At 47.0% G+C, this 21186-nt stretch overlaps 1 long non-coding RNA gene across 1 annotated transcript; it reads left to right on the forward strand.

The window, feature by feature from the left end:
• Positions 1 to 312: 312 nt before the first annotated feature.
• LOC141073524 (uncharacterized) lies at positions 313 to 1278 on the forward strand. Its single transcript, XR_012226978.1, has 3 exons — positions 313 to 994; positions 1077 to 1136; positions 1232 to 1278. It is a non-coding gene; the product is annotated as an uncharacterized lncRNA (long non-coding RNA).
• The last annotated feature ends 19908 nt before the right edge of the window (positions 1279 to 21186 follow it).

The raw sequence follows: 21186 nt of genomic DNA on the forward strand, positions 1-21186 counted from the left end.
TTCTGTTGCATATGTAAAATGTGATCTTTATATTTGCAGGTATGTGTATAGCATGCTGACTTTCACTTCTTCTGTATACTAACTCTTCCCAATTTTTCAGGCGCCTTGACCCTTACATTTTACACCCATCAGGGTAAGTACTGGTATTTTTCTATTCCTATTTTTTATTTTTTTATTTTTTCCTTTTTTTTCTTTTTCCATTTTTTTTCCCCATTTACTTTAATATATTTTATCATTTCATTTTTTCATTATTATTATTTTTAGTTTGTCAATTTTTTAATTTGTTATTATCAATATTTGTACTTCATTTCTTTCATTTTTTTCCATTTGTCCCATTACCTTTTCATTTTTTATTTAATTTTTATTTTCTTCATCATTATTTTTCTTTTCATTTGTTTATTTTCAATCTTTAATCATTATCTTCAGTATTTTTTTTATTTATTTAGTTTTTTAAATTCCCGTTTTTCATTCATTTTTACTCTAGATTTATTTCATCCCCTCTTATTTCATTCTATTTTATTTCCTTGTCCTTTTCAATCGCTTTGATCCATTTCCTTCATTGTACTCATTTTTTTCTTTTCACTTCATTCCTTCTTTTTATGTTCTCCTCTCACTCCTCTATTGCTTCTGTTCTATCTCCCTACCTCTTCTCCCTCCTTGTTTTGTGCCCTCCCTCTCTCCTCATCTATCTTGCTCCATGGCTTAGTCTGACACTCTCTCCTCTCTCTCCCCCCTCCCTTCCTCCAGTGATACTATGCAGGCGCAGGTTACACTTTCATCTTTCCCTTGTAGTTTCTACCTCCAGCACACAGGGCAGGCACCCACACCAACAGCACTACAAGCCTTGGCTTCAGTACTCATCACTTATGTGTCCCACACAGTAGCACACCACAGACACTCCCACTAGCTTCCGGTCTTCAGGGTATTTTAACCCACTGACTACCAATGCCTGCACACTACACCACAGATGGCGCTTGCTGCCCCATGCTTCCAGGTATGTCCTGCAGCACTGCTGCACTGTGTGCTACTTTAGAATGCTTTCATGCTGCTAACTCTCGCATTACCTGTCCTCTCAGCTCGTCTCAGGACCTCTGCCTGGTCCCTGCCAGACCGGACTTCTACATATGGCACTTTAGGTATGCCTCTCCTCTGTCCCTCCTATCCCCTTTCTTTTCCTTACTGCAGTTTCCTATACTGGTCCAAACCTCTTGTTTATTTCATCCTTCTTCAGCCCCTCCTGCACATTCATACTGCCGTGATTTCTTCTTTTTCTCTTGCGCCTTAAGGTCAGTCTCCATGCTTGCACTGCCTGATTATGTTGCATTTATGTCATTTGCTCTATTATGCCATCCTCGCTGTAACCCAGCTCCATGGCTGCTTCAATCAATATTTACTGGATCTAACTCCAATATCCTATGGGCTAACGCAATGATTTGTACAATTTTGTTCTACAATGATTTTGCACACAACGATCCTGTACATGATGATTTTGTACTTAGTGTAAATATGTAATTGTGTAAATATGTATATCTGTTTAAACCTCTACAGAGTTTATACATCTTTGTGATTATCACTGTATATAGCCTAATGTCTATCTTTGTATGTGTCTTTTCTAGTGAGGTTTGAAAAAGACCCGACATAGGGTTGAAACGTTACCTCAATGCACTATTCCCCTGTGGTGTCTTCAATAAAAAATTTTTTTGCATTGAAAATCAAAATTTCCCAGAGTGCAGCTGTTTTCTCTTCACTGGATGACCATCTGGACTAAGTTCCACTTGCACCTATCTCATATCCACAGAGGGCACGCCTTGCCTGTATCACAACGATATGACCTTGTCAGGATCACTGGTTTGTCGCTACATGATCGCTGGTGAGCTTCCAAACAGGCAGCTTCACCAGCGATCAGCACCAACGACACGCGGGTAACAAGCGACGCACGTCGCTTAGTTACCCATTGTGTAACTTAGTTACCAGCGCGCTGGTGCAGGGAGCTGGTAACCAAGGTACACATCGGGTTTCTAAGCGGCGCGCGGCACTTAGAAACCCGATGTGTACCTTGGTTACCAGCTCCCTGCACCAGCGCGCCTCTAAATAAGGTACACATCGGGTTTCTAAGCGCTGCGCACCGCTTAGAAACCCGATGTGTACCTTAGTTACCAGCGCCAGCTCGCTGATCGCTGGTCTCCTGCTTGCCACACGCAGCGATGCGTGCTGGCCAGCGGGAGACCAGCGATCAAAAAATGTCCTGGCTATTCCAGGACGATCAGCGATACCCGGCAGGGGGGCCGATCGCTGGTATGTGTCACACACAGCGATCTCGCTGGTGAGATTGCTGTTGCGTCACAAAACTTGTGACTCAGCAGCGATCTCACTAGCGAGATCGCTGTGTGTGATGGGGGCTTAAGAGCACTGCTTATCTACAGAACTGCCAATATCTCTTGGATTAGCCTTCACATGAAGCTGGATCTATAGATATTGGGCCATTGAAATGCAAAAGGAGCTCCTTCCAAATGATTGCAAAACAATTTTTAGAAGTCACAATCAGTACGGCTGACAAAATAAAACCATGTGTCAGTGCACTGGGATGTAACAATGATGTAAGAACAAAGATAGGCACAACATCTGTAATATTTCCATCATAAAAACCATATCTAACTATAAAAAAAATTAGACTGAAGGGACACGAGTAGAGATGATCAAGCTTTTTGAAATTCAAATTTATATATATAAACTATATCTAATATAAAAAGCTCAATGTGGGTGTGTATGTATGTATGTCCAGGATTGGCATCCGCAACGTCGCAGCTACAGCCACAAAATTTGGCACAGTCACATGTCTGGACCCCGAGAGCGTCATAGGTTATGTTGTGAGGCAAAATTTTAACCCCGCGCGTTCCAATTCACCAAACAATTTTGTCCCTATCTACATAATGGGGGAAAAAGTGTATGTATCTATTGGCATCTGCACCGTCGTAGCTACAGCCACAAAATTTTGCAGTCACACGTCTGGACCCCGAGAGCGTCATAGTCTATGTTGTGAGGTAAAATTTTAACCCCACACATTCCAATTCACTAAACAATTTTGACTCTAGGTACATAATGGGGAAAAAGTGTATGTATGTATTGGCATCTGCACCGTCATAGCTACAGCCACAAAATTTTGCACAGTCACATGTCTGGACCCTGAGAGCATCATAGGCTATGCTGTGAGGCGAAATTTTAACCCCGCGTATTCCAATTCACCAAACCATTTTGTCCCTATCTACATAATGGGGAAAAAGTCAAAGGAAAAGTGTTGGAGGCAAATTGACAGCTGCCAGATGTGAACAAGGGGGACTTAAAGAATGAGAGCGATGGCACCAGAGTATATACCATACAGTTGCTAAGGTGGGGCCCTGACATGGGATACTCACCACACACGGGGACATGAACACACACTACCATGTGCTCCAACACATATACCACCCTCCTCACACATTTCACCACACATACACCAACCTCACCACATAAGTCGAAACACAAAAGTTGCCACTCAAAACTCGCCACGCTGTCCCAGAGCTGTTTACAAGGTGAAAAATGAGCTATGATTGGTTGCTATCAGCAACAGTTTCCTTTGTAGACAGTTGTGATAACTGAGGCCTATTATTCTTATCATTTCTATGGTGTTATCGTCCTTCTGTAAACCGGGAAAAAACACAATTTATTACCGTGCCAACACAGACCACCCTCTGACACAACTGCAGGGGGAGCCCAGTATCACACAGGGTAGGAATAGATACATGGCTCAGCAGACAGTATCATACAGGATAGGATTAGATACACGGCTCAGCAGTCAGTATCACACAGGATAGGATTAGATACACAACTCTGCAGTCAGTATCACACAGGATAGGATTAGACACACAACTCTGCAGTCAGTATCACACAGGATAGGATTAGACACACAGCTCAGCAGTCAGTATCACACAGGATAGGAATAGATACATGGCTCAGCAGACAGTATCACACAGGATAGGGTTAGATACGTAGCTCAGCACACATTATCACACAGAATAGTATTAGATACACGGCTCAGCAGACAGTATCACACAGAATAGGATTAGATACACGGCTCCGCAGTCAGTATCACACAGGATAGGATTAGATGCACGGTTTTTATGTGCAATATAATCATTATAATTTGTTATAACTAACCACAGTTGGTTACTATGCCCAGGCAACGCCGGGCTCTTCAGCTAGTTATTATATAATTACACAGAAAATATGTGTAGCATTCTGAGGTCTGGTAGGACTCTATTCAAGCCCTTTCAAGCTCCTGAATGCAAACAGACTTGGAAATATCAAAATGACTTCAACATGTCTGTCTAGAATCATAACTGGTGGCAATTAATAGCCTGTTTAACACTTTGCACTAAAAGACATTAGGTTTCTTACATTGTAAAAAGGTAATTTATTGTACATTATTTACATATATTATTACTATATACTTAATATAGAGTATATGTTGAGCGCCCCGCAGGGCCTTGGGTTACTAGGTACCGGGCCCGTTAACTTCAGTGGGGGATTTCACGGTGGCAATGACCCGGTCCGTGGCCCTGGGCGTCCAGTAATTAAATAGAAGAAAGTTGTGTGATGTTTAAGTGTGACGCCACCCATGGTGTTCGGCAATGAGTGGTCGACACTGCGGTTTTGGTCCTCTGGGGCTGATGGTGACGCAGCAAAGAATGGTTCAGCTCCCCACGGGTAGAGCGGGGGCCCCAGGGCAAAGATATATTTGATTAAATGTTCAGATGGCGGTGAACATTGGGGTGCAGAGAAATAAGAGAAGGACACAGAAAGGTGCAGGTTTCTTTACCTTTTACTTGCAAGTCGTTGCAATCCGGGGTACCACATACAGGTGATGGATTGAATCCAGCTCGCCTGGAGGCATTCAGGGGATCCACCCTGCCAGGTGGGTTTGGGACCTTCCTTCTGCGCTTTGTTTTCAGGTCCCTGCTGTTTGTAACTTAGCTGCGACCCTCTCTCTTGTGTGATGATGGTTTCTAACCTGTATGGCTGACAGCGTGAGCCTATATCACGGGTACTGTCCTTTTCACTGTCAGCCCCGGGCTCTTGATCTGTTGCCGTGCCTTCAGGTGTTCAATGCCGCTAAGGAACTTGCAGTCCCCTGTACTTCCAGATTCGGCGATCAGGGCATACAGCTCCTGTTCAGCCTAGGACTCTGGCGTCCTCTCTTTATCTCAGCGCTTCGCTCTGGGGTCAGCTATCTATACGCAATTTCAGCTTCCCCAGAGCCACTTGCCTCCGATCCTGTCTTTTCCCTCTTCACAGATCAACTCCCAGGTCACCAACTGACTGGATCTTCCAGAAAGATCCTTCACCTCAGGCTTAACTGTCTTGTCATCTGCTCAGCTGCTCTTGTTTCCATGACAACTCCCCTGTTTTCTCTCACAGCTGACTGCTAGCTGACTCACTAACGCCCTCTGCTGGCCAGAATTTATAAGGCAGCTCCCCTTTCTGACCTGCAGCAGGAATTGTCATGTAATCTATGTTACCTGGCATGGGGGGCCCCCTCCTGCCTCCAGGCATGACTTTACCCCTTAGAGGGAGGCAATGTCACTGTGACAACCAGACTCTGGGGTGTCACATTTGCTCATTTTGTTTATATTTGTTTTATGGAGGAAAAGAGGGGGGAGTTGTCTGTGAAATGGCCACAGTATGAACATGGTATCACAAGTCTCAATCCCAAATACTCAGAACACATTCCAACATAGAATGGCACACATACCAGAATTTTGGACTAAATGGGCCACAATATTTATTGATGAGGTTACCCAATAAATAACTGACATGAATAAATATCAATCAAACTTTACATAGCTAAAATAACCAATCCATAAAACAATCACCAAGTCCACCCAGCATAGCTTGGCAACATAAGCCCCCTTCAACAAACTTTGTGACAAAAAATACAAAATTAGTGGAGGGAGGGCAGGCACTGATCTTCCTCTTCTGTCTTCAGACTGACAGAAAAGACCTTCAAAACAAGGTATTTATCAGCATGACTCCTTCCTGCTCCTTCCTGCCGATTTTCATTGTCCAATCAGAAACATCTGCAAGAAAAAGACATCTGCCCTGCTATCAAGGGTTAAAATTAGTTCATGATCGCATTTATGCACAGCTGATCCCTCTGAGTCACCAATGAAATAGGGCTCAGAAATCTGCCCAGTTGCCAGCACAACCAAGTAAAGTAAGGGTATGTGCACACGCTGTGGATTCTGCTGCGGATCCGCAGCGGTTTTGGCCCTTAGCTGCGTTGTACAGTACCATTATATCCTATGAAAAATGGAAACCGCAGTGCAGGCGGTGCGGAATTTGCTGCGGTTTCCAATCCGCAGAAAGAATTGATATGTCATTCTTTTCTGCGGATTCCGCTGCGGTTTGCCATCTCCATTATAGAGATGATAAATCGCAGGGCAAAGCCGCAGGCTAATCTACAGGTAAACCGCAGGTCTTTTGACCTGCAGATTTACCTGCGGATTTTGCAAAATCCGCTCAGAAAAATCTGCAGACCAATCTGCAGCATGTGCACATAGCCTCAAACACCTCACATTACATTTAAACTAGTAGCCATTAAGAATAGAACAGAAATAATAGGAGAAAAGAAAATAGTATGAACAAAGACACTGTAAATTTTATAACAGTGTAGGAGGAGCCGTCCCTGCTGTGTGCCAGGGCCAGAACCAAGGGGGCTGTCACCAAGGTTCCTAGGGAAACTGTTTCCAGGATACAGAATTAGAGGACGGGACATAGAGAGTTCCAGAGAGGTTGGGGGAGGGGCCAGTATAAAAAGGACTGAGGACGCCAGGAGGAGTGAGTCAGCAGAACGGGAGAGGAGGAGGAAGCCAAGAAGCGCCAGAGAGCCAGAGCAGAGCGGGGAGAGCAGCGACCAGAGAGACTGCAGGGAGACTCACGGTGGACTGCAGGGAGACGCACCGAGCCTTCCAACAGAGAGACAATGCCCGGCTCCGCCCCGTGGGTGTGGCCCCTCCGGTCCTGTCCACGGCAGCCACCGCCCAACTCAACCCCGCGGGTGTGGCCCATCCACTCCCACCCGCGGCAGCCGATGCCCGACTCCACCCCGCGGGTGCAGCTCATCTGCTCCTGCCCAGGGCAGCCGCCACCCAACTCCACCCCACGGGTGCAGCCTATCTGTTGCCGCCTGCAGCCAACACCGCCCCGCTGCAGCCCACAGCTGCGGCCTGCCCCTCGCCCTCAGTGGGACTCTGCACAGCCCCAGGCTGTGCCCGCGGCCTACCAGCCATCACTCCGCATAACTGCGGCTCACCCCTGCCCGGGGACTGTGGCCTCCTTCATCCCACTAGCAGGCGGAACCCCGTTGCCCTCACGGGGGGTTGCTCCACCAAAGGACTCGCCTAAGACTTGTTGTGCCCCCACCTCGCCTGGGTGTAGGAACGAGCAAAATTTCACCAGATCCTCGCCGGTTTGGCTATCCTCGCTGGCTGGGCCCAGCGGCTGCAACACCAGAGCATCGCTGTTGCAGAACCCCCCAGCACACCGAATAGGAGATGTATGCCCTTAATGCAGCAACCAACCGGCTGTGACCCCCTGGGCAGAGGTAAACAAGATATCCCACTTCTGACTTCCCCCCACCTTTGTAAATCCCACGGTTATTGTAATGTACGTCTGGCGTCTTAATTGGAGCCTGCTATCTACTGGCATGTCACACATTGATTGTCCTGCCCTCTGTATGTATATATATTCTGAGATGATGAGTAAAATGTTGTCACACTGGAAATACATGGAGTAGCAGTGATCTTTTATATGTTCCCATGTTAAAAAGCCTTTCAAGCCAGCGTCCTTCATCCAGAAGTGAGAAAAAGCAGAGTGCACCTCCTGAGAAATGGGGTGGTAATTAGAGTTGAGTGAAACGGCTCGGTGAAATGAAAAAATAGCCGACTTTAGCTATAGTCGGGTTTCGTCGATCGAAACCCGACCATAGCGTGAGGTCGGCCATGAGGTCGTCAATCAGAGCGCCAAAGTCACGTTTCAAATAATGCTTCCAGAGCCTTTTCTCAGCCAATGATGGAGGACGCACACTGTGGGCAACGCGATGACATGCGCAGCGGCCACTACCATCTTAGAGAAGGGCATTGAAGTGATTGGCTGGCTTTGTGTGGCGCCACAGTGGGTATAAAAGGCCGTGACCACCGACCGCCATCTTACTTCTGCCGATCTTAGAATAGGGAGAGGTGCTGCTGCTGATGATGATGATTCTGAATAGGGAGAGCGTTAGGCAGGGAAGAAGAAAAAAAACCTGCTTCTGCTGATAGTGGTTTTCACTGTACAGTTAGTGTGCAGTGAAAGGGGAAGATTTTTGTTGTGTGCAGCAGCGCTGGTGGTGATTAGGCTGCCTTTTAAGGCTACCTGCTAGCTGCATTGCTGTGTGCACACTGCTGTTCAAACTGCATTTGATTAATGGGGTTTAGTTCATTTGATAGGGTTGTATATTTGTTGTATATAATTGTTGGTCATATCACTATTAATAAAAATTATGTATTTTTTTATACTGTTATAGTAATATGTATTGCACAGCATCTGATATAATATTCTTTATATTAATAATAGGATGTATTTTAATTATTTATTTTTTGAATATATGCACTTTGAATAATGCACAGTATATAATTTGTGTGTTTAGATAGCTAATTATGTGGTTAATATAATATATGTATGTTTCATCACACATACATTGGATAGGACACACTATATTCACTTTAATTGATTGGTTAGTTCACTTACACATGAATTAATAGTATTTTGACCCATTTTAAATCTTTTTCATTGGCCACATTGCATGGTTTTTCCCTGTTTGTTTATTGTTATTGTGATCTCGGCGCTCAGCTTTAGCGCATGCGCCTGTCATGACAACCTTGTGATTTCCTGCCTCGCTCCATGTAGTGACGCACAGCGGTCCACGCTTGCGTTCCAGGCGCGAGGTACAGGAAGTCACTTTTTCTTGAAGGAAGTCGGTAGATGGACGCATGCACAGTAATGAGCTGAGGATGCCGACATTACTTGCAGCTGTATGGAGGGATATTTAAAGCCATGCACTTTGTTACACACACATGCCCCTGACTGAGGAAGCCTGTGAGGCGAAACGGCGCTGTCGAGGTCGCGGTGGGCAGCTGGACCGGGACATATACACATGTAAGTGAAGGATCTTTACCATTACGCAGCTAGCATTTTATATGCAGCATATTAATGTGAACATCTTTTTGTAGTACTAGTAACATGTATTGCACTGCAATATGCAGAGTGAATGGGCACATGGTGGCTTTCATTAGGTGGCTAGCATTTTAGATGCAGCGTTTCAATGTGAACACCTCTTTGTATTACTGGCAATATGTATGGCTTGCATTGCAAGTTAGAGTGAATGGGTACATGGTGGCTTTAATTAGGTGGCTAGCGGTGTATTTGCAGCATGTGACTATGAACACCTTTTATAGTACCACAATAGAACATTGTATTTCTAGTAAATAAGCACATGGTGGCTAAAACTGTTGTACTGAATGGCTTACTATACTGCTCTCTGAGCATACTGGTATTGGTAAAGCAATTGGAATGGTTAATATCCTCAATTTTGTCCTTGTTGTACATGCTACCCACAGCACATTTTTTGTGTATATCCCTTGTTTTATCCTATGTACTGTAATGTAATTGATGTATAATAAAGTTTTGTATATTTATTCTTGAATCATTGAGGCCTCTCTTTCCGACATCTATTGGTGGTGGATATGGTTTAAAGTGTCTTTTAAGGCTACCTACTAGCTGCATTGCTGTGTGCACACTAGGGTGACCGCAAAAAATCGATGTCGGAATTTTGTCCGTCTGGACCCCACAAAACGATTCCCCTTTCCAGATATTGAGATAGCCAAAATTTGAGCTCGATCAAACGACGTTAACCCGTGCCGCTCGTCGCTCAAAGTTTGAAAAAATCCAAATTGAGGTATTTTAAGATTTAGGTATTTTGCATAGTCTGTTAGACTATAAAGAATGTGACAACAACATTGCAGAAATAGCCCTGACCAAATTTTCGAACCATTTGTGGTATTTGAATGCAGAGTTGGTGGGATTATCGTTTTTTAATCCCACCATTACAGACAATGAAAAGTTGTTAATGGCTAATAAATTGCTCAGTAGCACAGATGAACCACTAGGGTTGTAAATCCAAAAGTTAGGAAAGAAAAATTAAAAGAGGTAGGAAGTAACCGACTTTAACGACCTTCTGACAAAAGATGAAGAACAAAAGCAATATGTCCTGCAAGTTGTAAGCAAATGCCGAGCATTATATTCTGACGTTTCAAAAACTACTTTAACAAAAGCTCTAGAATAGATTAGATAACTATGTAAAATTATCAACTCATGTAGGTTGGCGTGCTCTGATGGTTCATCTGTGCTACTGAGCAATTTATTAGCCATTAACAACTTTTCATTGTCTGTAATGGTGGGATCAAAAAACGATAATCCCACCAACTCTGCATTACCACAAATGGTTCGAAAATTTGGTCAGAGCTATTTCTGCAATGTTGTTGTCACATTCTTTATAGTCTAACAGACTATGCAAAATACCTAAATCTTAAAATACCTCAATTTGGATTTTTTCAAACTTTGAGCGACGAGCGGCACGGGTTAACGTCGTTTGATCGAGCTCAAATTTTGGCTATCTCAATATCTGGAAAGGGGAATCGTTTTGTGTGGTCCAGACGAACAAGATTCTGACTTTTTTCCCCCCCATATGAGATCCGGTCACCCTAGTGCACACTGCTGTTCAAACTGCTTTTTTCAAAGCACTCCAACTTTTATTATTTTGTTCTGGTGAGTTACTGAGCGTTCATTTTTTCACACACCGTCTAGCGGTGTACGCTCCTCACACACTACCATGTACAGGCTGGTATCACGGACAAATGGAAGCTATCTGTGTGTGACTCTGGAAAAACAAACCGAGGAGATTTTCCATTTTTCCAGACTTACACCTTAGAGAGCTGTCCGCTTTTCAAACAGTTTCGTATATATGCTGTTTGATCATGGTCAAAACTAGACAGAGACAGCGTGTGTCACTCCATATAAAAATAGACGGAGATTGACAATTTTCCATACAGACACCATATAGAGCTGTCCGATTCTCAAACAGTACTGTATATCTGCCGTTCGAATTACAGTCACATCTATACAGAGTCAGCGTGTGTGTGACACTCCGTAAATACATATACGGAGATATCACTTGGCAGGTCGTGGTACCGGGAGCCCAACTCAGCGGGCTTGCCCGCGAGGCCCACGAGAAGGGGGCACACTTTGGGGTGCAAAAGACATTTCAGTGGCTGCAGCAAATGGCCTACCACCCTCGCTTGCAGACTGCCGTGGAAGAAGTTTGCCATGCCTGTCGCTTATGTGAACTAGCTAAACCACCTGCGCAGCGGGCTCCAGTCCAGACAATTGTTACAGCAGCGCCCCACGAACTCTTGATGGTGGACTACGTGACCATTGGCCCGGCATATCAAGGGTATGAGCACTGTCTTGTCATGGTGGACGATTTCACCAAGTTCGCCGTGGTGACCCCTACTCGAGATCAGACCGCAGAATCTGCCGCCTATGCGATTTTACAAAAACTCTATCCAAGTTTACGGCTGCCCCCAATGGATCCATTCAGATCAAGGCGCCTACTTTCTGGGAAAATTCATGGAAGAACTACTTCGTCTGTATGGCATCGACAAATCCCGTACCACTCCGTATTACCCACAAGGGAATGGGGCCTGCGAGCGATATAATAATAATCTTTATTTATATGGCGCCAACATATTCCGCCATGCTTTACAGTTTAACAGGTTCAAAACACAAGTCATAAGTAACAACGTTAACAATACGTTAACAATACAGTAATTAAAGTAAAATAAGATGACCCTGCTCGTGAGCGCTTACAATCTACAATGAGGTGGGGGAGATACAAAGTACAGGTGTGTATTTACAGTGATGTTTTTACAATGATGGTCCAGCCATCTTGAGAAGGTGGGGGACAGAGATAGTGAATGGGCTACATACTCACACTTGCACATAAAATGACTTTGATTAGTGAACGTGATAGGCTGCTCTGAATAGATGTGTTTTGAGAGAGTGCCTAAAACTGTGCAAATTGTGGATAGTCCTAATTTCTTGGGGTAGAGCATTCCAGAGGATTGGCGCAGTGCGGGAAAAGTCTTGGAGTTGGGAGTGGGAGGTGCGGATTAGTGCAGAGGTTAGTCGAAGGTCTTTTGCAGAGCGAAGCGGTCGGCTAGGCCGATAGTCAGAAATGAGGGAGATGTAGGGGAGTGCCGCACTGTGGAGAGCTATGTGGGTGAGAACAAGTACTTTGAATTGGACCCTATAATGAATGGGCAGCCAATGTAAGGACTGGCGAAGAGCGGACGCGTCCGAGTACCGATTAGCCAGGTAGATGACCCTGGCTGCTGCATTAAGTATGGACTGGAGAGGGGAAAGTCGAGTAGCGGGGAGGCCAATTAATCGAACATTGATTCAAATGTTGCGCACCCTGGAGAGTGACCGTAAGGCCCGCTGGCCCGAATATGTCCCTGAACTGGTATGGGTTTATAACAACCGAGTCATTGGGTACACTCCCTACTCGCTGCTATTTGGCCGGGAAGGCAAAGGAATTATGGAGGTAGAGTTGAATCTGTAAGAGAAATAACCATGGACAGGGGTCTCCTCGTGGGTCCGGAACCATCGGCATCGGTTGCAAACCTTGTACCGAATTGTACACACCAAACTTCAGGACCTGGAACACCCCGGGGGGGGGAGCTGCCTCAACTCATTGACTTCCCGACCGGAGATCGAGAACTCATGCGGGATCAGCGCCCTCAGCACAAGTTAGAACCCCGCTGGGAAGAGGATCCCTATCGGGTATTGCGACGGATAAGCCTCGATGGGCCAGTGTGTGAGATACAATCAGAAAAAGACAAAGACCTCCCCACTTGTACCGTACATCGCAATATGTTACGACCCTGTACGTCCGCAGACCCTGCATGACCTGAGGCCCCTCCTCAAGTTCCAGAACCCCCACCAGCCATCTGGGATGAAGATGATGAAGAAGAACCCCAGACAGTACAAACCGACACTTCAGGAGGTGATACTCCGGCAGACCCAGTCGACCCACCAGGCCCGGTCGACCCGCCACTTTCCACCACCCCAGAAGACTCCACCGCAGTCGGACCACGGCGCTCAGAGTGAACGACAGCTCGAAAGCCCCCCGAACGCTACGAACAGGACCCGTTCGTGTGGCAAAAGAAACTTTCTCTGCAGAAAACCAGCCCAGGCCTCCCTATTCCCTCGCCCGAGGACCGGCGAGCATACAGGATGGGGGAGTATAGGAGATGCCGTTCCCTCTGTGTGCCCGGGCTGGAACCAAGGGAGCTGTCACCAAGGTTCCTAGGGAAACTGTTTCCAGGGGACAGAATTAGAGGACGGGACATAGAGAGTTCCAGAGCGGTTGGGGGAGGGTCCAGTATAAAAAGGACTGAGGACGCCAGGAGGAGTGAGTCAGCAGAATGGGAGAGGAGGAAGGAAGCCAAGAAGCGCCAGAGCAAAAGCCAGAGCCAGAGCAGAGCGGGGAGAGCAGCGACCAGAGAGACTGCAGGGAGACGGCACCGAGCCGTCCAACAGAGAGACAATGCCCGACTCTGCCCCGCGGGTGTGGCCCATCCGCTCCCGCCTGCAGCAGCCACCACCCGACTCCACCCAGAGGGTGCGGCCCGTCCACTCCCGCCCGTGGCAGCCACCACCCGACTCCACCCCACAGGTGCGGACCGTCCGCTCCTGCCCGCGGCAGCCGCCGCCCGACTCCACCCCGCAGGTGCGGCCTGTCCGCTGCTGCCCGCGGCCGCCGCTCCACTCCAGCCCGTGGCTGCGGCCTATCCGTTGCCGCCCGCAGCCGCCACCACCCCGCTGCACCCCGCAGCTGGGGCCGGCTCTCGCCCTCAGTGGGACACTCCGCACAGCCTCAGGCTGTGCCCGCGGCCTACCAGCCACCACTCTGCATAACTGCGGCTCGCCCCTGCCTGGGAGCTGCGGCCTCCTTCATCCCGCTAGCAGGCGGAACCCCACTGCCCTCACGGGGGGTTGCTCTGCCAAAGGACTCGCCTAGGGCCTGTTGCGCCCCCACCTCGCCTGGGTGTAGTAACGCCCGAAGACTTCACCAGATCCGCGCTGGTTGGGCAATCCTCGCCGGCTGGGCCCAGCAGCTGCAACACCAGAGCATCGCCAAACAGCACTCCGCCGGACATCAGAAAGATAAGTGACACATTGGAACTAAGGACCCGTAGTCGGCCATACCGAGGCCCTATAGTGACCGGCCTTTGCCGGGTTAGTCGTGTTCGCATTATCAGTGTATTCTTGTGATTGGTCCCTGCAAGGACAATTATTGTTAGCTTGTTTCTTGGTTGCTCAAGACAGCCCCAAAGGCATCTATAGATATAAGGCTGTGTGCACACGCTGCGGATTCCGCTGCGTTTTCGCAGCGGTTTTGGCCGCTGCGGACACGCAGCAGTTTTAGCTGCGGTGTACAGTACCATTCATTTGAATGGGAAAAAAAAAACGCTGTGCCGACGCTGCGGAAAAAAACGCGCGGATTTGCTGCGGTTTTGAATCCGCAGAAAGAATTGCATGTCAATTCTTTCTGCGGAAACCGCTGCGGGTTCCTATCTCCACCATTGTGGAGATAGTGAATCCGCAGGACCAAACCGCAGGCAAAACCGCAGATAATCCGCAGGTCTTTGGACCTGCGGATTATCTGCGGTTTTTGCAAAATCCGTGCGGATTAATCCGCAGCGGATTCCGCAGCGTGTGCACGTACCCTTAAAGTTACATCTTAAACTCCAAACTGTCTCACGCCTCGTCACTGCATCCCCCGTACCTGCGAGTACTACAACAAGAGGGACAATAAAACACAGGTTTAATGGGGCTGTGATGCCATGTGCCCCCTTGGCCTAAATGCCCCAATGGGGCCCACCATTACATTGCACATATACCAACTTATGGCCTGGCTCCTTTCCTTTGTTTTGCTGTAGTTTCTTGTGCTTTGTACAAACAGGATCTTGGCCACCCTTTCTGAGCTAGGCATTTCATCTATATAGCTTACCATGGACAATTGGCTGAACAGTAGGGAATCTGTCCTGTTTTGCCTTTATTCACACTGGGGTTGGCTGATAAAAGGTGTAGTGAAATATGTATTGATGTATGACCAGCAGTAACTTAGCATCTGTTCTAGGCTGCAGCTCTTCACATAGGTCATGACCTATGTTGTCCTGAGAAAAAAGACAGTCTTCCTGGTCTCACCCCAGGGGGGATTTCCTGAGAATCATTTTCTGCCCTAAATTAGCATTGGTTACTTCACCCGTCCTTCAGGCCCCAGATTTCACTCGCAGGTTTGTAGTGTAGACAGTTACCAGCCTGTAGTGCAGTTCTCAGCCTGGTGTGGAGCACCCAGTTCTCTACTTAGGCCTCTTTCACACATCAGATTTTCGCCGTCAGGCGCGATCCGGCGCTTTTGACAGAAACCGGATCCGGCGAAATGCAATGCCGGATCCGGTTTCCCCCCCATTGACTTGCATTTGCGCCGGATCGCGCCGGATGGCCATGCGTTTCATCCGGTTTTCGCCGGATCCGGCAATGTGTCGCGATCCGGCGTCTGGAAAAAACGGCTACTGTAACGTTTTTTGTCTCCGGCGAAAAAGCCGGACACGCCGGATCCGGCGCGTCCGTCTTTTTCACACAATGAAAGCCTATGAGCGCCGCAATGCGCCTGATCCGGCGAAAGCCGGATCCGGTGGCCGGATCCGTTTTTTTTGGTCTGAGCATGCTCAGTAGCTCTGCCCACAAGACATATATAAAAGCAAGACAGTGGGACCCACAGCCACACCCAACATGCCACCCAAGAAAGCAACCAAGCGCAGCAGGAGAAGGCAGGAGACCACTGCAGCACCATCAGCACCACCACCACCCCAAATGGAGCAGCAAATGGAACATGCTGAGGAGGGGAGGCCAGCAGCAGATGAGAGACGGTAATTATCAAATCCCCCATTCCTCCAAACTAGGGCTATTGAATATCAAGATATTCATTGGCCCTTTTGTTTCTCTTTATTCAACAGCCGCCCAATAGATGCAGCAGCAGCAGCAGCAATGGCAGCAGCTGGAACACCACCCACAGGCATGGAGTGTGGCCACCAGGAAGACAGCACATCATCTTCTGGGAGCCCTCCCTCGCATCGTCAGCGTTTGACGGTAAGTTTTTATTTCCAAAATCCATCATCTCTGTAATATATGTCTATTCATTGCCTTTTATTTCAAAACAGGATTCACAAGATGAAGAGGAGCTCCCAGAAGAAGAAGGAAGGGGTGGACAGACACCTGGAGTGGGCTCACAATTGGTAAGTTTTTTGCATCAAACGCAGAAACACAACATCACACTACACACAACACATAGAAAACAATGTTCTGCAGACCACACACAGCAAACAAATGCCTACATCCAAAGACATAACATTTTTTGTTTTCTTCTCTAGTCTTCCCAATCTGGTGCTCGGCCAAGAGGTCCTCGCAGTGCCTCCCAGGGTCGTCGGCGACAGCAACGTGGCGGTCACCAGCGTGTAAGTATAAATATTTTTGCTTTGTTTTTTTGCACTTTTTATTTCATTTCTTTTGTGGAGGCTAATTGTTATTTTTGTCTTTTTCTTTAACAGCCTTCACAGCGTGCTCCCGACTCTGACGGTGAGGATGGAGGACTCGATGTGGACCACCTCATTGATCTCGTCAGAGAAAGGGAGCCGCTCTGGAATATGGCTGACCGCCGCCACGCTGACCTTATCGTTACCCGACGACTCTGGGAGGAAATCTGTTCGCTCCTTGTGGGCCGCTGGGAGGACCTCGATGTTCGGGCCCAGATTAAAGAGCGTAAGTATATACAGTACCGGTTGCTTGATGTAAACCAGTGTTTCCCGAACTCCAGTCCTCGTGGTCCCCACGGATCATGTGTTCAGGATTTCTATTTACTATGGAAATCCTGAAAACATGACCCCTGGGGACCATGAGGACTGGAGTTTGGGAAACACTGATGTTGTATACTAACCACTCCTTTCTCGTTTCAGGGAACAGAATTGTGAATCGGTGGCGGTCTGTGAGGGATCGTTTCAAGAAGGAGTTCAATAAAGAGATGCGGGCCCCGAGTGGATCTGGAGGACGCAGGAGCAAGTACAAGTACGCACAAGCCCTGTCGTTCCTCCGGGAAACAATGGTCACTAGAAGGTAAATATTACACACCACATGTGAAAAAAAATGTTAGATGTAACTTTTTTTTTTCAGCAAGGGCCATACCATGTCAGTATTTTAATTGTTTTTTTTTCTCTTTATTCCACAGCACGGTGAGCAGCACTCGGGAGCCTGCACGATTGGACCCTTCTGAGGCGATCCCTGAGGAGACCGGCACCGAGGGACACTTCGACCGCCCCGGTACATCTGCACCTTCCCAGCCTTCCCACACATTCGACCCATCTGTCCCATCCACCAGCACAGGAGCATCGTGGCCGCCTACATTACATGAAGCTGCTGGTGAGGAGATCGCTTTCCCTTTACCCCACCCTTCTGCCCCTGCCACCTCTAGTACACCTGCGGGTACTGGGCGGCAGTGGCAGAGGTGTCAGGAAAAGAGTTATGCGCCAGAGTTCTTGCATCTGAATGCATCTTTCCAGAACTGTCTAAAAGTCTTGTCAGAGCAAATCTCCGCAGGCTTTCAGCAGATCAACTCCAGCATTCTGGAGGTGAAGACACTTCTGCAAACCATGCATTCAGAAGCAAGATCTTTGCCAAACCACACCTTTTTCAGGTCTGTTGTGGAGCGCATGGCAACACTATCTCCTACCCAGCAGATGCATGTAATGCATTCGTGCCACGGTGCTCTACAGCAGGTTACCTCCCAACCTCCACCTCCCACCACTGTAGTTCCTCCACCTGCACCCCCTCCAGCCACTTTCCATCCTCCCCCTCCTATTACATCTGCACCCCCTCCAGCCACTTTCCATCCTCCCCCTCCTATTACATCTGCACCCCCTCCAGCCACTTTCCATCCTCCCCCTCCTATTACATCTGCACCCCCTCCAGCCACTTTCCATCCTCCCCCTCCTTTTACATACCAGCAACCTCACCAGTACCAGCAACCTTCCCAGTACCAGCAACCTCCCCAGTACCAGACATCTCCCCACTTCCAGCAACCTGCCCCGTACCAAACTCCTTCCCCGTACCAAACTCCTTCCCCGTACCAAACTCCTTCCCCGTACCAAACTCCTTCCCCGTACCAAACTCCTTCCCCGTACCAAACTCCTTCCCCGTACCAAACTCCTTCCCCGTACCAAACTCCTTCCCCGTACCAAACTCCTTCCCCGTACCAAACTCCTTCCCCGTACCAAACTCCTTCCCCGTACCAAACTCCTTCCCCGTACCAAACTCCTTCCCCGTACCAAACTCCTTCCCCGTACCAAACTCCTTCCCCGTACCAAACTCCTTCCCCGTACCAAACTCCTTCCCCGTACCAAACTCCTTCCCCGTACCAAACTCCTTCCCCGTACCAAACTCCTTCCCCGTACCAAACTCCTTCCCCGTACCAAACTCCTTCCCCGTACCAAACTCCCTCCCCATACAACTTTCCATCAACATCATCTGCTCCTACAGTCCCTGCCCAACCCTCCACTCCACCGCCCACCACCTCTTCTGCCTCCCACATGTCCACCCATTCTGTAGCTTTTTCCACACCATCACCTCTAACTGTTCCTTCCCCACCACGATCCCAGTCCTCTTTCCACACTCCCATTGTCGAAGTGTCCCGCAGCCCCTCCAGCAGTATTTCCACCCCACACTACACCGAGTTATAATGTTTTTTTTGTAATAAAAATGCCCATTTGGTTGGTTTCAAACCTTTATTAAAAAAGTTTTTTTAACTTTAAAAACAGTTTACACAAAAAAAAATATTTTAAATAAAAGTTAAATTATTGTTTACACTGGTTGTCTGTCATTTCTTTCTGCGGCGAAATATGTTTAAAAAAAAGGTTAAATACAGGGTATTTAAAAGGTAAAAAGGTATTCAAAACCAGGTATATAACTGTGGGTAAATTTTAGCTTTTTGCCACAGTTGTGTTCCTGGTTGTGTTTGAAGCAAAGTATTTCACCTGAAAAGTTGTGTTTATTGTTGGTGATTTCCTAACAATGTACACAACTTTTGTTAAAAGGTGAAATACTTTGCTTAAAACACAACCAGGTACACACCTGTGGCCTAAAGCTAAAAATAGTAAGACCATGACAAGATAGCCAACTTTGGTTGGCAAAGGTATATACTGTTGGTCCAGAAGGTACACAAGTTTGGTTAGGGCACAAATCTTTCACACTCTGTCATCCTGCCAGTGTACTCTGCCTTGAGGTGACATAAAGTATAGTGCAAAATTGTCCCTCATTACTGAAACCGTCACAGAACTTCTAGTGGTAATATTTCCAATGACAACATCCATCTTCGCCAGTAACTTGCTCTTCTCTCCAACCTGCACTTTCTCCTCTACAACCTGTCAAAGAAGGGCTGTAGGAACATGCTATATATAGTTTTCCAGTAGCCAATCCCGTTCGGAAGGCCACAAGGGTCAATTTTAAAAACCAGATCCGGCGTAATCCGTCGAAAAACGGATAGAAAAACGGATGAACCGGATGAGACGGATCCGGTTTTGTCTGTCAAGAACAAGACGGATCCGGCAGAAAACCGGATCCGGCACATCAGGTTTTACAAAACATTTGCCGGATCCGGCATTCCGGCACGACGCCGGATCGCGCCTGACGCCGAAAACCTGATGTGTGAAAGTAGCCTTAAGCAGAAAACTTCTACCAAGAGAAGTGGCTTATGCCACCACTGAATAGGAATGCTTAGCAATTGTGTGGGCCCTGCAGAAACTGCAACCATACTTCTATGGGCGCAACTTCACCGTGATAACAGATCATAACCCATTGAGTGGGCTCAACAGAGTAGTTGGGGACAACTGGAAATTGCTTAGATGGAGCCTGATATTACAGCAATAAGATTTTGCAATTCAGCATAAGAAAGGAATCGATCACGGCAATGCGGATGGTTTATTTCGCCAAGGCGGGTTAGAATCTGTTAAATATTATTAGTTATGGATTTATATTAGTTATGGAGTTGTATTCTTATTACACTCAGTTCTGTACTGAACAGTGCCTTCCGCTGACACTGCATGTGCTATTTTAGCATGTTTAGCTCATGTTAAATGTCAACTCCACTACATATGTAAGATTAACTCATGGTAAAAGGTCAACTCCATATACAGTCATATGTTAAAGTTTGGGCACCCCTATTAATGTTAACTTTTTTTCTTTATAACAATTTTGGTATTTGCAACAGCTATTTCAGTTTCATATATCTAATAACTCATGGACTCAGTTATATTTCTGGGTTCAAATTAGGTTTATTGTACTAACAGAAAATGTGCAATCTGCATTTTAACAAAATTTGACCAGTGCAAAATTATGGGCACCTCAACATAAAAGTGACATTAATATTTCGTAGATCCTCCTTTTGCAAAAATAACAGCCTCTAGTCGCTTCCTGTAGCTGTTAATGAGTTTCTGGATCCTGGATGAAGGTATTTGTGACCATTCCTGTTTACAAAACAATTCCAGTTCAGTTAAGTTTGATGGTCGCCGAGCATGGACAGCCCGCTTCAAATCATCCCACAGATGTTCAATGATATTCAGGTCTGGGGACTGGGATGGCCATTCCAGAACATTGTAATTGTTCCTCTGCATGAATGCCTGAGTAGATTTGGAGCGGTGTTTTGGATCATTGTCTTGCTGAAATATCCATCCCCTGTGTAACTTCAACTTCGTCACTGATTCTTGCACATTATTGTCAAGAATCTGCTGATACTGAGTTGAATCCATGCGACCCTCAACTTTAACAAGATTCCTGGTGCCGGCATTGGCCACACAGCCCCAAAGCATGATGGAACCTCCACCAAATTTTACTGTGGGTAGCAAGTGTTTTTCTTGGAATGCTGTGTTTTTTAGCCTCCAT

The sequence above is a fragment of the Dendrobates tinctorius genome, unplaced genomic scaffold (genome assembly GCF_039654945.1).
Source record: "Dendrobates tinctorius isolate UK_male_01 unplaced genomic scaffold, ASM3965494v1 ptg000304l, whole genome shotgun sequence".
Taxonomy (NCBI): Eukaryota; Metazoa; Chordata; class Amphibia; order Anura; family Dendrobatidae; genus Dendrobates; species Dendrobates tinctorius.